At 33.0% G+C, this 17,499-nt stretch overlaps 1 pseudogene; it reads right to left on the reverse strand.

Moving 5' to 3' along the window:
• Positions 1-1,329: 1,329 nt before the first annotated feature.
• Positions 1,330-16,867, reverse strand: LOC128155739 (uncharacterized; annotated as a pseudogene).
• Between the last annotated feature and the right edge of the window lie 632 nt (positions 16,868-17,499).

A 17,499-nucleotide genomic window follows, 5' to 3' on the forward strand; every position in this document is an offset into this window, starting at 1 on the left:
CTAACGTCTGTGTATTGAGGAATCAAAATATATAATAATTAGCAAGATCTAATACAGTAATTTAATTGTTAATTTTGGCAGTTTAGAAAAACAAACGTTGAATTTTAAAGAATTATCATGAACGGTAACATTTTAAAAGAAAACTGAAACACTACTACAATAGAAAAATACAAAAGTAGATTCCATTTATTATGAATACAGAAAACTGCTTCCGATTACATGTTATTATAACTTGTAACCTGCGAGTACCCTTTATTGCCGAAAAATACACTATTACTCTCTTCATTTAAGCTGTCATGTAAAAATTTCTAGGCAAATCTCTGCACTGTTCATTTATTTAATTTGATGAATAATTTTTATTTTATTCTCATCAATATCGACACTTTTTTGGCTAAAATTAAACACTGTCCATGACCTTCGATTCGGGTTCGCGTACCCATTATTGCCCCTCATATCTTTTCGTTATTTTCCAGTAATTCATCGGTTAAAAGTGCAAGATTTTGAAAGAATGTCAAAATATAAGATAAAATGTTAGAATAACACAAAAAATATGTAATAAACGCAATTCAATCATATTACATGTATAAGCAATATTCTTTTCGATGTCTCTGCGGCCACCTGCACACAAACGGAGGAGAATGTGCTTCGCATGTCTCGGGACAAATAATTAAAAAATTAAATAAATACATTGTTTATTTATTTAAAAGCTTTTTAAAAATAAGTTTTAGTGTGTCCAGTAAAAGAAATAATGTGTGTGAAAGTTAATAGCAACGCCTCTGATTTACACCGCAGGTGCGTGTCGATTAACCTTTTATCCGCGTCAGGTTGGAAACAAAATTGCTACTTACAAGCAAGCAGACGCTCGGTTTTCTTTCTTAAATATTGTGTAGTAGAAATGGTATCTTGTTTATTTTTGTCAAATATCATAACACGGAGGTAAATATTCTTCGAATTTGGACCTAAACAAAAAATGCCCTGTCATCAAAGTGGATTACAAGTCAAACATTCAGTACCATGAGTCATCGCACGGATACAAATGAGAAACGTTTTCGTAGGCTTACCTTTGTTAACTTAAAAGTGAGTTCCGAGATGTTTGATGTAAATTTTCTTCATTCCCAACTCTTATAGTGTCTTTAAAAGTTTATTTCTTATTTTTTTGGTTTGTAGCTAAAAACAACGAATAAATAGCAGAAATCTTGTTGTTTTTATAACAATCGGCAATAATGGGTACTCGGCAATACTAGTAATTAATACTTGCACGTTAATTTCAACAATATCTAAAATGGGAAATTACTAGCCACAAACAATAAAGAAGTACCAATACCGACACTAAGAACTACATATTTATAAAAAGTAGAAAGATACAAAGATACAAAGAGCAGAAATTTACAAATCAAATACAGGTTCAGGAGATTCTTAGAGTCTATGTAATTTTCTATAAAAAAAAAAAAGTGCGTAACAATTTTGAACAAATAACCGCATTTTATCTACCATTTATTGTAGACCCGTTGTACTTTCTGTTGAGTCTTCTAAACCAGATGAGTCAGAACTACTTCCTGACCTGCGCAGCAACTTCTCGAGCATGTTGCTGGTGCTGGTTACTGGGGACAAGCAGTCTTGTTCTGCCGAACACTCCCTCACAGGTGCGGAGCTTCCCTGTTGTATCATATCCTCGCTGTTGATCAAGATTTCATTAACACTACCTTGGTTCTCAAACAAATCCAGCAAAATGTTGCATTGCTCCGTTGTCAGCTCTATGACCTCCTCCATGTTCTGCGCAACAACACTACTATTCTTATCTGTTCCAAGAGAAATATTTTCTTTCGGGTGACTTTTTGGGATATCTTTTGTAGCTTGCTCATTTTTCTTGTTGATCATCATATGCGATGTTTTCTCTTGAACCTCAAATTGATTTTCGGCATGAAAAAAATCGAGCTTTTCAAATTGTTTGTCGTCTGCTTGCATTCCTGTGGCCATCTTTTTCCTAAGGTATTGTCGTAATCCTTGTTTGAGGTTTGGGTTGCATTTTTGTTCGCGAAATTTAGATAATTTATTCTTTTTGCAGCTTGGTAATTCTTTTTCTTCGGTTTGTTGCAGGAGGGACATTGTACTTTGCTTGCAAAACCCCTCTACCATGGCATTTATTTCTGACAACTGTCGTTTGGGCTTCTTTTCCTGGTTTTGACGTCATCCATATCTTCTGTTAAACCGTATAGTTTGATTTTTAGTTCCAGTTGCTGTAAATATAAATGAATACCTTTTTCACATGTAAGGATAAAAGTTTGCTAATTATTACAATTGTTGATAGTCAGGTGTCCTTTAAGCTTACACCTTGTAAATTGGATTTTATCTATACATAAAGATGTCATATTTCAAAATGAGTCCATGTTGATCTAATTTTTAAAATCATTTTCTTTGTTTCTTATATTGAACTTTATTTGGATTGTGGCCCCACTTTGCCGTCCTTGAACATTAAGCTAACTGAATGTCTGTTTGCCATATTGTCTTTCATTGATGTAAGCATTCCTATGTAAGCTCTTCATGCTTTATCGAAATATTTCAATACACAGAATTTTAAATTATGAGAAGTGTCAAAGAAATCAGGGGATCCAAAAAAAGGAATTCGTAGTCTCAATTGTTTTCAATTCTAATGTTTATTTGTACAAGTTGTTCATTTATTAATATCAACGCTCTTTAACCGGCAAATGGTATAATCCTGAACGGTTATAAACTTTGTTTAGCGCGCTTTGTTGGGGGAAAGTGTCTGAGAAATGAGGATTCGTGATGTTTTGAACTACAGTACTAGTGCAAGATTTAAACGGTCAGCATATTTGCAAAATGAATATGCAGATCTAAAGCATCGATACTTCAAACTGCGAACGTGCTCTAGGTGAAATTCATTTCTTCTATCGATAGCAAATGGGAAAAAATGATATAAGAGCGTTACAGATTTAGAATATAAATCAGTTTGCCCCTCCCTCCGCCCCACTTTCAAAAACGATGCTACGTGCCTGGTTTGAATACATTTATAGCCTTTAGGTAACTGACATTTATTTCATGATCAATATGAATGCTTTCAAAATACTTATAGTCATTTAATAACAATTGATATGAAGTCATTATTTTGTAATTTCTATAGTCGATACAATAGAATAGCAAATATAATCTTCGGCTAGGTCGAATGCTGACCGACTCTTACTTATTGTAAGTTCATTATTATCCACCGAATTGTCTACCAATTTTCCGTTTTCCAGATTACGACAAAGAGCACACGGTTGGTTTGACTCTTGGTGTGACTGGTCTGCGGAGGATGCCTACTTTTCCAAGGCACCTGATCTAACTTTTAATTTTTGTAGAGGTCCATGATTGTTCTCTGACTGTTTTGTATTTTTTTTTTTACTTTGGTTTTGACTTCTGTTCGTTATCACCACATTTCATGCATGTACTTACAAAAATTCTGAACAATTGTTTTTGATTTTTGGCCTTCATAACTCGCTGGTTCTCCTCCAGTTTGTGCAGCTTGCAATTGTCTCTCTTCAGCTCCTTCATGAATTCCACGGCCGCCTTTAAGATAGAGCCTTTGTTTTGTTTGAGGTCACTGTAAAAATGAAATTTACTGTACCCATATAACACCATACACACTGTTACATGTATCTTTAAAATGACTTTGTTAACATACTGGTGAAATTAGCGAGATTCCGTAGGAAAAGAACGAGGGGCAGAGAAAAGATATTTGGGGAGGTGTTAAGGGGAGGTTGGTGTAGGATTGGTTACGACGATGGAGTAAATCTTCTTGGCGGAAAAGCACATGTGTAATGTATCTGGTGTGACATGTAAAATTATTCTTTTTGGTATATAAATTAAATTTGTTGTCCTCAATCGTGATAGAAGTGCCTTGGAAATTAATTAAGCTGCATTTGTTACAAAATCATCATAAACAATTTAAAAACATATAAACTATTTTCTTACGGTGGGATACTGGAAGGTAGAAGTGTGCCTAATTCTTTAATCCTGTCATTAATGTTATATCGTCTGCGTCGCTCAACTGAAAATAAACCAAAAACAGAAAAAACACCAATTAAATGTAATATTTTTATAAGTGAAATGTATAGAATTGTAATCGCTTCGATCCATTGCAAACAAAGATTTTGCTGTGCCCCCTCCCGATAATAATTGCGTTCTGCGCAAGCTTTTTTTATTTATTCTGTTTGGTATGATATGATGTTTTGTTTGTTATGACATATTGTTTGTTTAAATATGACAAAAAGCACATCCTCCCCCCCCCAAAAAAAAACCCCAATTATTCATAAATGAAATGATTACTCACTTATATTGTGGTTATCTTTTTTTCTCCTGTCTTTTCTCCAGCTTTCCTCTTGGTCCCACGTCATGGACTGCTGGGCATTGCCCTTTAGTGAACTATGGCCACTCCCACTGGCTATTGACGATGTTTGTGGATAATTCGCCAGTCTTCCCAAAGGACCGTCCTGAAATAAAAAGTTTCTAAACTTGTTCAGCGGAATGCAGTGAAATTGATTACATCGACTGTTTTGTTCATTGAACTTAACCGTATATTTTTTTTATTTTACAACGATTAAAAAATGAATAAGGCTCAACAATGTACATGTATTTGCTATTTGCTGAAAACTGAACACTTACGGGTGATGAGACAGATTGTTCCAGCGTTTCTAAATCTTGGTCAAAGGAGGCGTCCACTTGAACTGCGTTTATTACATTTCCTATCAGGCAGTCCACCTACAGTTTAAAACACACTGGATCAAGTTCCACAAGCCTGGATCATAAGCTGAATTTTTCATCATATACAGTTGTTTTAAAGGCATTGAATTCAAATTGATAGTTTCAAACAACCTTATTTGGCATAATATTATCGTTTTGAAGGCATTGAATTAAAATTGATAGATTCAAATCTCCTGATTCCGCGTATTGGTCAGTTTATGGCCAATAGTCAGTCTGTCGGTAAGATTGGTTTCTAAACCAAGGATTCAAACCAAATCTCAATGAAGCTTACATCATCTAGATCTTCCATGTTGGAAATGGCGCTCCGTAGCTCTTCCGAAAGAGGAATATTGTCAATATCTTCGCTAGAACCGCAGTCTACAATTGATCCTAAAACATTTTCGATGTCCACACTGCTACAGTTTTGTAGATCGTGGGCAGTTGCTGACGCCGAAGAATTGATGAAACCTTTAGAGTGATTCTACAAATGACCAAAATATTTAGACTGTCAAGGGACCTGCAATACAGATTTGACAAAATATACTTCTATGCCATTTTAATATAGAAAAAAAAATTGACTTTTCAAAATCTGATTTAATCTTTACGTTCCATGGGATTCTCGATCTGAAACGTAAATATTTTGATATGAATTTCATGACCTATAGAAGTCAAGTTTGCTATTTCGATCTATGATAAGGCAAAAAAGTTTTCTGTGGAAACAAATTCAAAGTAAGACTCCTTTGTATTTAGATTCTCATTCTATATTGAAGCAGTGCAAATAAGGGTGTTATACCACCGAACTGGAACTTTTTAAATAAAAATCCATTCCCGTCAAACAGTGTAAGGAAGACGCATCCGAAACGGTAAAGCCTGGGTATTAAAGGTTACCAAAAATAATAACGGTAAAGCCTGAGACTCAGACCAGTAACAGTAAAGCCTGCGATTTAGACCGGTATAAAATTCTAACGGTGAGCTTGAGACCAAGACTGGTAAAAAAAAAGGTGACCAACAATTATAATGGTAAAGCTGTTGATCAAGATCGGTATAAAATGGGACCAAAAATTCTAACGAATAGCTTGAGACATAAACCAAAATACAAGGTAACCAACAATTATAACGGTAAAGCTGTTAATCAAGATCGGTATAAAATGGGACCAGAAATTCTACATGTAATAGTAAAGCCTGAAACATATACCTGGAAAAAAGGATACAAACAATTTTAACGGTAAAGCCTGACACTCAGGCGGGTAACAGTAAAGCCTGCGATTCAGACCGGTATAAAATGTGACCAGCAATTCTAACGATAAAGCTTGAGACCAAGACCGAAAAAAAGTGACCAACAGTTATAACGGTAAAACTGAGACCCAGAAAGAAATAGAAGGTAACCAACAATCTTAACGGTAAAGCTGTTGATCAAGATCGGTATATAATGTGACCAAATTTTTCTAACGATAAAGCTTGAGACATAGACCTGGAAAAAAGGATACCAACCGTCGTTTTATGCTGTTATGCTGTTTACTATTAAATATGTTCTTTTAAACAACTGAACTATCTTTTTCTTTTATTATAATTTTTAAAAAGCATTTATCTTTCACTTTTTATTGTTAACAATGCTTCCGTAGTGCATTTTTTTCTAATATGATCAACTAAACTTTAAGTGTCACTCGAACAGTTAAAAGCAAGATACAGAGCTCACAATTCTTTGTTATGGAAACAAGGATCGTGTGATATTTTATGTTTACATTAATTCAATATACCGATAAGCGTTCATTTTCAAGCTGATTTTTCCATCTTATAGGCTGCCGAAAGCGGATGAAAAGATTTTAATGCAAATCGAACAACTGATTTTTAAAACCATTTTAAAATAGGTCAAATACCAGATTAGAACAAAATCTACAGCATCTTTTAGAAAATTAACAGACAATGATGGAAGACAAACGGTTACCGATGCACGCTCTTTTATCGGTTGGTCGAAACCTACAGCTACCAAAGGAAAATCACGGATTGCACGAAATAATCATATATATCCTATAAAGGACGATATGGCTGTTCCAAGAGAAGTCTTGGAAATTTTTCATACTTTTAAATGAACATCGTTTGAACCCTGACATATTTAAAAATATCAAGCAATAAAGCATAATCTGAATTCAGGATGTCTTGGGACAGACTATAGTTTTATCTAAGTCTTAAATATAGTACAAACAATATATTATGAAAAAATTATTTGCAGAATTTTTTACCCGGGGGAGGGGGATAACAAGAGATATTTTATAATATTCAAATTTGCTTGTCGGGAAGAGGGATTCAAGGCCTATTTTCAGTAACTTTACTATGTAATTTTATTTAGTTTGAATTTAAACAACCAAACCCCTCCCCCTTCTCCCATCCCCCCCCCAAAAAAAAAAACACGCATGGCTTTTATTACTTACATTGAGTACAAAATATGTTTCCTTACTTTTCAGAAAAAGGACTGTCCATACATGCCAGGATAAAGGCGGGATTCCAATTCACAGAGTAAATTTGGATTGTTATTATGTCAATATCAGAAAATAATGCAAGCAATTTGTGTACCTTGCCTTTATACAGGACACACCCGCCAAGTGAGTATAGTTGTACCTTAATTGTAAAATTAGAATAGTTTTATAAAGCCTTTCTATAAAAAAACGAAAGAAAAGGTGAGCCCGCTCAAATACATCGCTAACAACAAAATTCTAAATTCAATTTCAAAGGGCTAAATTTAAAAAAAAAAAAAAAAAGCACAACAAAAAATATGAAATCAAATTTTTAGCAATATGCACATATACACGAAAGGTTTTGTGAAATTCCATGAAATGGTTTAAGAGTAGCTGCGTTTTTAAAAAATAAATTGACAAAAATTACTAGTACCAACCCCCCCCCCCTTCCAAAAAAAACCCCAACGATTGACGGATGACGCACTGACTGACGGACGGCTCAAGCCCCCTCACAAATTGTTGCAGTATGGGATTCATATATTAAATTGTTCTGATCACAGACTTTTGATGTTTAAATGCATTCACTATTACAACATGAATCGTAAAAGAAAGGAAAAAAACCAAAAAGCAAGTCTGAGCTCCTCATGCAAAGTGGACTCTGATCAGTTTATCACTGGAAGCATAAAAAATTAATCAAAATTTCTTCAAAATTTAAGAAAATTAGAGGAAATGCGGGCTAAGCAACATCAATTTTAGTATAAATATTCATTCCAATTTAGCAATATAAGCTGATAGACATTACATGTATGATATATTATCATTTCATTGAAGAAAAGAATCTTCAAATCTTAAACAAATATCTGCAGAACTTCTAAGAGCTACACTTATTTTTATCATCCTTTACGTTGAAGAAAAAGATAGTGACCTTGACCTGACCTTAATTCAAAAACAAAAATTTCAAATTTGATAAAACTGATAGAATCATTTGGTAATACGATCCGTTTGACTGTGTCAAAATTTCATGGATTTCTTATTGTAAGAAGAATGTTTGATAACGAGAAGATTCCTTCCTTAAGGAGTATATGATATATAACACTAGCGTAAAGATTAACACTTTTGTGAAATCAAAATTTGCGTTGGTTTCTTATTTTCTCCTGCGTAATGGTAAGCGAAGGAGTACTGCCTCTTTATGAAACGAGCGCCATGCGTATGTAAACTAAATGAATGTAATATCCTGATTAATAATGTATTTTGTTTTATCGACACTTTATTAAATTTCATTTAAACCAATTGTACAAAATTTTTCCAGTGGGGTACCATAAAACCTCGAAAAATGTACTGTTTTTATTCGTGCTTTTGTTTTTACTCTATTGAATAAATTGAGTGATTGCTTATTTTCCAACGTAAAAGGAAAGGTAAAAATTAGAACTTTATTTCGTCATTTTTAAGGTCTTCCGTTTCCAACGGAAGACCTTATAGTTTTCGTACAATTTCTTATTAAGGTCTTCCGTTTCCAACGGAAGACCTTAAATCTTATTAATAAGTCCAAAGGAAGACCTTATAGTTTTCGTACAGTTTCTTCTTCTTATTTTTTTTCCACAAATTTTGTGCACGCGATTTCTCGTAAACTATCCAACAGATTTACACCATTTTTTCACAGATAATAGGGGGTGATCTGAATTTATTTCGTTTTTAATATTTTTGCCGTCGTCACTTCCGGTACCGATTTATTGTTGATTTTGTCACTTTTTCGACCCATTTCGAAAACTATCAGAGATATGAATATGAAATTTTTAGGATTGGTAGATCATAGTCTGAAGTTGTGCCTATTGTTTTTGTTTTACGCCATTGGCGCCGTTCTAAAGAGCTTACTATGGCTCGAAAGTTGGGTACGAATTTTGTTCCCATTCTTTGTACACACGATTTCTCATAGATGGCTCGTTAGATTTTCTTAAAATTTTTAGGAGTGATAGAAAAAAAATATATCTGGAGTATCCATTTTTCATTTCTTCAAAGTTCATTTCCGGTCGTCCGTTTCCTGTCCCACGACAAAAAGCTTGTGACATTCAGATCTCAAAAATGATAAGGACTTGAGCATTCACACTTTGTAGGATTATAGACCTATAGTTGTAGATGTCTTTCAACCATTTTGTTTTGTCCGTCATAACTTCCGGTCGTCAACGAAAGCACTTCAAAAATTATTTTTTCTTTTGAATTAAATTTGTTTCATATGAAATTGAATTTTTTTTTTCATACATCTATTCAATCATATATATGTAACAAAACAGAAGGTAGTGGGCCTGCGCAGAGGCTTAGTACATATACATTTTGAATTTTTTTTGGTATTACAATTTTGCACGAAAAAAAGGAGGAAAATATTCATTTAAAAGTAAAATTCCGCACATGAAATGTTTCATGCTAAGTATGTCATTAATACAGCAAAGATAGAAGGGAAAAAAATAACAGGTTGTTACATGAAAAATATATAGATATCAAACATTTATTTAGATTTGTACATAAGTAATTAGCAGGTTTATGTAACAGTATATTTCTCTGTTAGATGCGTAGGGGGGAAATAGAAATATAAGTAATAATCCTTACATATGTGATGTATCCGATGTTAAATGAAAACAAAAATTCGACTTCCGATGAGATATCTTAAACATCTCAGAAAGCGTTTTTTAGATAAATGTTTTACCCACGAAATATCAGAAAGTCAAGTGATCAATACACGATTTAATCGTTTTCAGTTTGTCAACCGTCACTTCCGGTCCTCACCGGAAGGGTTCAAGCAAATCAAGCTATTTGAAAGTTTCACTGTTTTTCTTTTACAATTTTAGTAAAATTGAAAAACAATAAATTACAAGTGTCTAATGTTCATGAAATACTAATTTGTTATTTTCACTGAGCATTTCTGTTTGTCCGTTTCCTGTCAAGAGACAAAAAAACAATGACTCCACGATATCTCAAAAACGGTGATGACTTAAACAACCAAACTTTGTGGGATGATAGCCCTAAGTATGTATCCGTGTTTACATTATTTTGTTTGAATCGTCGTCACTTCCGGTCTTCACCAGAAGCACTTTAAAAAAAATTTCCTTATTTTTTTTTTTACATTGAATGAATACCGGTATATCATTAAACGATCTTATATGTGTTAAATAAGCAAACATATTCTACTTCCGGTGAGTTATATCAAATGTCTTAGGTACCTATCCTTTTTACAAATTTGATACCCGCGAGATTTTAGACACTGTAAGTGATTGAGATACCAACTTTTATGAATGATAGACAATTGATTGAAGATGTGTTTTACGGGTTTCTTTTGTCAACCGTCACTTCCGGTACTCACGTGAAGAGTTCATACAATTCATGTTTTTAACGAGTTGAACTGATTGTCTTTGGTGGTTCATGTAGGACGACAAACAGTGATGTACACTAGGCAAATGTATAAAAAAAGTTTTTATTTTCATTAATCATTTCCATTCGCCCGTTTCCGGTCTCGAGACAAAAAACCTAGTTTCACCAGGACCTTAAATTTTGCAGGGAGTATCGATATTAAAATCTATCGTATAAAACAAAATCGGACGGAAGATCTTTAATACTCGTTACGAGATCTAGGTATTATTTTTTTTCCCCACAAATTTTGTGCAGACGATTTCTCGAAAACTATTCGACGGATTTCCACCATTTTTTCACAGATGATAAGACTTGATATGAACTCAATATATTTTTGATAATTTTTTTGTCGTCACTTCCGGTACCGATTTATCAGCCACTTTGTTCATTTTTACGACTTATTTTGTGCACACTAAAACTCTGAAACTATCAGAGACATGAATATAAAATTTTCAGGATAGGTAGACCATAGTCTGGAGTTGAGCCTATTGTTTTTGTTTTACGCCATTGGCGCCATTCTAAGGAGCTTACTTTGGCTCAAAAATTGGGTACGAATTTTTTTCCCCATTTTTTGTCTACAAGATTTCTCAAAGATGGGTCGATAGATTTTCTTGAAATTTGCAGGAGTGATAGAACAAAACTTTATCCTCAGGAATTTATTTCATTTTTTCAAAGTTAATTTCCTGTCGTCCGTTTCCTGATCCGCGTCAAAAATCTTGTGACATTGAGGTCTCAATAATGATTAGGACTTGGGCATAAAGACTTTGTAGGATTAAAGATCTATAGTTGTAGATGTCTTTAAACTATTTTGTTTTGTTAGTCATAACTTCCGTCGTCACCGGAAGCACTCTAAATTTTTTTTTTTTTTTGCATTAATTTTATTTCATATAGAATTAAAGTATATCTATTAATCCTTACCTATGTCATCTATCCAATGTTAAATAAATAAAAAATTCTACTTCCGGTGAGATATCTCAAATATCTCAGATAGCCTTTTTTAAATAACTGTTTTACCCACACGATGTCAGAAAGTCAAGCGATCAATACACCAGACTAAGAAAGATGATAAATATTTGTTAGAAAATGTGTTAAACCACTTTCTTTTTGTCGACCGTCACTTCTGGTCCTCACCAGAAGGGTTCAAACAAATCCAGCAGTTTGAAAGTTTAACTATTTCTTTGACAATTTTAGTAAAATTGATAAACAATAAAGTACAGTTGTCTTATGTTCATGAAATTCTAACTTTTATTTTCACTGAGAATTTCCGTTTGTCCACTTCCTTGTCAAGCGACAAAAAAAAATGACTCCACGAGACCTCAAATACGGTGACGACTTGAACAACCAAACTTTGTTGGATGATAGCCTAAAGTATGTATCTGTGCTTACCTTATTTTGATTGATTCATTGTCACTTCCGGTCGTCACTGGAAGTACTTAAAATATTAGTTTTTCCTTTTTTTGTATATTTTACATCGAATGAATATACTAGTATACGATCTTATATATTTTTACTATACAATGTTAAATAAGCAATCTAATTCTACTTCCGGTGAGTTATATCAAATATCTTAAGTAGCTATCCATTTTATTAATTTGATATCCGAGATTTTAGTCAATGTAAGTGATTGAGACATGAAACTTTAATGAATGATAGTTAATTGATGGAAGATGTGTTCAACGGGTTTAATTTTGTCAACTGTCACTTCCGGTGCTCGACGAAAGGGTTCAAACAATCCACGTTTTTAACAAGTCTAACAGATTTTCTTAGGTGTTTTATCTAGCATAATAAACAGTGATGTACACTAGGCAAATGTACAAGAACAACTAGCTTTTTTCCATTAATCACTTTCGTTCGTCCGTTTCCAGTCTCGAGATATAAAAATCTAGTTTCACAAGGATCTCAGATTTAGCAGAGAGTATCGATATTTCATTGTATCGTATAAAACAAATCGGACGGAAGGCCTATTCGTTACTCGTAACGAGATCTAGTTATTATTTTCTATTTCCACAAATTTTGTGCACGCGATGTCTCCGAAATTATCCTACTGATTTACACAATTTTTTCACAGATGATAGGAAGTGATCTGAATTTATTTTGCTTTTATCATTTTTGCCGTCGTCACTTCCGGTACCGATTTATTGCTGATTTTGTCACTTTTTCGACCCATTTTGTGCACGCTTCATCTCAAAAACTATCATAGATATGAATATGAAATTTTCAGGATAGGTAGACCATAGTCTGAAGTTGAGCCTATTTTTTTGTTTTACGCCATTGGCGCCGTTCTTAAGAGCTCACTATGGCTCGAAAATTGGGTACGAATTTTGTTCCCCTTTTTTGTACACACGATTTCTCAGAGGCGGCTCAATAGATTTTTCTTGAAATTTTCAGGAGTGATAGAAATTAATTATATCTCAAGAATCGAATTTTTAATTTTTTCAAAGTTCATTTCCTGTCGTCCGTTTCCTGTCCCGCGATAACAAGCTTGTGACATTGAGATCTCAAAAATGATAAGGACTTTGTAGTATTATAGAACTATAGTTGTAGATGTCTTTAAATTATTTTGTTTTGTTCGTCATAACTTCCGGTCGTCATCGGAAGCACTTCAATTTTTTTCAATTTTGCATTTAATTTCTTTCATATAGAATTGAAATATAAGTAATAAACCTTAAATATGTTATGCATCCAATGTTAAATAAAAACCAAAAAATTCGACTTCCGGTGAGATATCTCAAATATCTCAGAAAGCGTTTTTTAAACATGTTTTACCCACGAAATCTCAGAGAGTCGAGTGATCAATACACAAAACTTATATAGATAATAGACATTCGATAGATAATGCATTTAATTGCTTTCATTTTGTCAACCGTCACTTCCGGTCCTCACCGGAAGGGTTAAAACAAATCCAGCGGTTTGAAAGCTTAACTGTTTTCCTTTGACAATTTTAGTACAATTCATAAACAATAAAGTACAAGTGTCTAATGTTCAAGAAACACTGAGTTTTTATTTTCACTGAGCATTTCTGTATGTCCGTTTTCTGTCAAGAGAAAAAAACCCAATGATTCTACGAGATCTCAAAAACGGTGATGACATGAACAACCAAACTTTGTGGGATGATAGCCCTAAGTATGTATCCATGTTTACGTTATTTTGTTTGAATCGTGGTCACTTCCGGTCGTCACTGGAAGCACTTAAAAACATGTTTTTTTACATGGAATGAATACCGGTATATCATTTCATGATCTTATATGTGTTAAATAAGCAAACATATTCTACTTCCGGTGAGTTATATCAAATATTTAAGGTACTTATCCTTTTTACAAATTTGATACCCGCGAGATTTTAGTCTCTGTAAGTGATTCAGACACGAACATTTATAAATGATAAACAATTGATTGAAGATGTGTTTAACGGTTTTCTTTTTTCAACCGTCACTTCCGGTACTCACGAGAAGAGTTCATACAATTCATGTTTTTAACGAGTTGAACTGATTGTCTTTGGTGTTTCATCTAGGATAATAAACAGTGATGTACACTAGGCAAATGTATACAAAAAACCTAGCTTTAATTTTCATTAATCATTTCCGTTCGCCCGTTTCCGGTCTTGAGACAAAAAACCTAGTTTCACCAGAACCTTAGATTTTGCAGAGAGTATCGATTTTTCATTGTATTGTATAAAACAAAATCGGACGGAAGACCTACTCGTTACTCGTAACGAGATCTAGTTCTATTTACTTATCACACGGCGCCCGTTTAACAGGTCATCTAACCCATCCGTTAAGTTTTACCGATAGGGAAAGGTTTAATGAAGCGTTAAATAACGAATGTTTCGTGAATACCAAAATATATATGACTGTATAACGGAAAATTTAGCGGAGGAGTAAACGGACCCTTTATTTAACGGATGCTTCGTGAATAAGGTCCCAGACGTAAAATAACGCATAAAATAATATTCAGCAAACGCGCCAATCGATCCACCGATTTATATGCCCTCACCCTCTGATTATTATAAATAGACACAATTTAAATAGGTAAGGTACGATTTTTCCGGATTAAGATTATATATAGGCCTTTAAAGACCCTTAATTGTTTGAAACGTATGCTTGTATATAAATCAGATGTATCAATCAGTGATTAAACATTACGGGAAAAAGCAATTTGTTGATATTTTCTACATAAAAACGGGATGGAAAAGTTGCTGTGTAAAATCGTTACAATAAAGTTGATGTGCTGGGTAAAAAAAAAGAATTAAATTAATATTGAATACATCAAGTTTTATTGAGAGGTCGCTTGTTTATGCTGAATGCTGCACTCTATTATTTTCATTCTCGATGAAGTGGAAGGAAAGAAACTCAATATGTAAGTGTTGCGCAAATGAATAATTTTATTTTTTCCTTTATAACCGGATTTATTTACTTTTGAACCTTAATTTTTAGAAGTTTTTATTTTGATATGAGATATTAAATATGGAAAATTCGTATAAATATTCAGTTTTTGGTCAAGCAATGGCGTGTGCGTCACCATATTGTTTTAAAACTAACACGGCCAGATAATGATGTCAGGGTCAAGGTGGTATTATGCATATAGTTTGCATAGTCTTCAGATGCAGTTTACAAAATAATATCCAATTTGGCATGATAAATAATTGCTCAAAGAGATTATAGCCTCTAATTTCATCAAATTATCCTTACAAAGAATTTTCTAAAATTTGGACAAAAAATATTTCTTCCCTAGATACTTTTGCCCACGGGATATTATTTTTTGAAGGAAATATGTTTTTTCTCCCGGAACTGTATCTTGTCAATTTGACACTGACACAATTATCCGGCGCATTGTTAATTTTTAAGTCATCTATGTGCACCCTCTATTAGCTATTTGTATTTCAAACTCATTAGTTGCTCATTTGATTAGAAAAAAAAACTAGCCAGAAATATAGTACAAGGACAAAAGTATATTGACATTACAGTAAGTAGGGCAAATTCTTTATCTCTAGCGGACGTGATTATTTCCACTCTCTACAGAACCCATTTTCTCACAGAGTTCACAGCGTGGTGTAAGCATTGTACGAGACAGGGTTTATTTCTTTTGATTATAGATATAGTATATCATAATTCATTTATCTAGATTTAAAAAAAACCACCATTTTATTAGGATGAAGCCTTACACAATTGTTATGATGAAAGGAATATTAAATACTATTGGATTAAGGGGGTTCGACATATACAAAAACAAAAAAACCAAAAAGAAATAAAAAGAAAATCTTGATAGTTAACTTACAATGTACCCTAGGTATTGTTTCCGGCACATGTTTGAAATATTTGAATTTTTGATGATACACAAGTTGAACTCAAAAAATTACATTTTTACGATACTCGCATATTTTATCATAATGACAATTTTGCTGTAAATGTCGCGCTTTTTATAATAGAACATGATAAATTGTCCTTTTATTGTATTCATGTTCAAATTTGCATTCGAGTGAAAAGTCGTTATAATGACGTAGATGACTCGAGATTTTTTTATGAATATCAAAATAAATAATGTGTTTACGTATTTAAAATTAATATAAGTTAAAATTAGCAAAGTCGTCAATTTCAAATTAAATTCCATTAAGACAAATCGTTAAAAAGAAATAATTTTAAAAATGAAGGAAAAAATACCAAAAAAAGGATGGAACAGTTGACTTAGGAACTCATTTATAAATATGTAAAAATTTAAAAAGATATATATCCGTGAGTTAAAACAGTGTTACTACGTGCCTGCACGTAAAAAATAAGCGATAATAGGTATAAAAATTTACTAACTTCACCTCAGAGTTAAGAATTTATTGGCAACTAATAAATTAAAAAAGAAATTAGCACTGCAAATGTATACGTTATAGCATAATATTACCTTTTCCACCAAGTCCTTTGGTTCATCTTGACAATTTTCGGTCTCTACCATCGAGGTGTCTTCATCGATGTCTAAACCATTCCTGTACTGTTCATCCATATGCAAAAGTTGTCGTCGAACAGCTTGCAATCTTTTGCTTGCATTATACATCGTTTATTTATTAATAATCTCTGAAATTTAAATGTAATGCTATGAAGAAACCAACATAAGGTGTTATTGTTGACTAAATGAATTGAATCAAAAGATACAAAATAATAACCGAATCAATCTCAAAATGATTATAAATATCAAAACCATGAAAGCAAAAACCTGTAAAATTCTACAAACTGGTCAGTTTCCTTGCTCTTGCTGATAAAACTTTACACACAGAATAATGAAGGCTACCTTCTCTGGGGTTCAAAATCAGGTCATTTCCCATGATGTTGACATGCGAACTGACATTCCATTACCCAAATATTATGGAACATCATGTTAGCCATGCGGAGTTTGTACCTGGCAGACAAAAGATTCTTATTATTTTACACCATTTTGGAATTAAGGAGGATGGATTAACCTTCAGATCATTAAACTGCATTACACTTTGTTATATGATATTAAGGGCAATAAACTAACATTTACATGAAGAGAAGTAAAGAACCCAAATAATTTAGCGGTGGAAATAGATCATTTCTCTATATTCTAATATACAGAGCTTTCTAAATAAAAAAAAACTGTTTTATACCGGTTCAAGGTGGCAGGAGATTTTTTTTTACAATTCAATGTACTGCATAATTGTCATTCTTGTCGGTGATCAAAAATATTTCATAGAGTTTCTAAAAATTATATATATATAAGTATTTATATTAAAGAGACACTTCAACACGTTTGATTGAATTCTTTTTACAGAGTTTAAAGTATGGACTTTGCAAAAAGTGTGCTTTGTAAAAACTAAAAATTATCAATTTATTGTGAAAAAAAAAATTGATGGTCCATAGTTAGTTAGCTTAGACTTTTGTCCAACAGCGCATGTGTATCGATTGTAA

Source organism: Crassostrea angulata, chromosome 7 (assembly GCF_025612915.1).
Source record: "Crassostrea angulata isolate pt1a10 chromosome 7, ASM2561291v2, whole genome shotgun sequence".
Classification (NCBI taxonomy): Eukaryota; Metazoa; Mollusca; class Bivalvia; order Ostreida; family Ostreidae; genus Magallana; species Magallana angulata.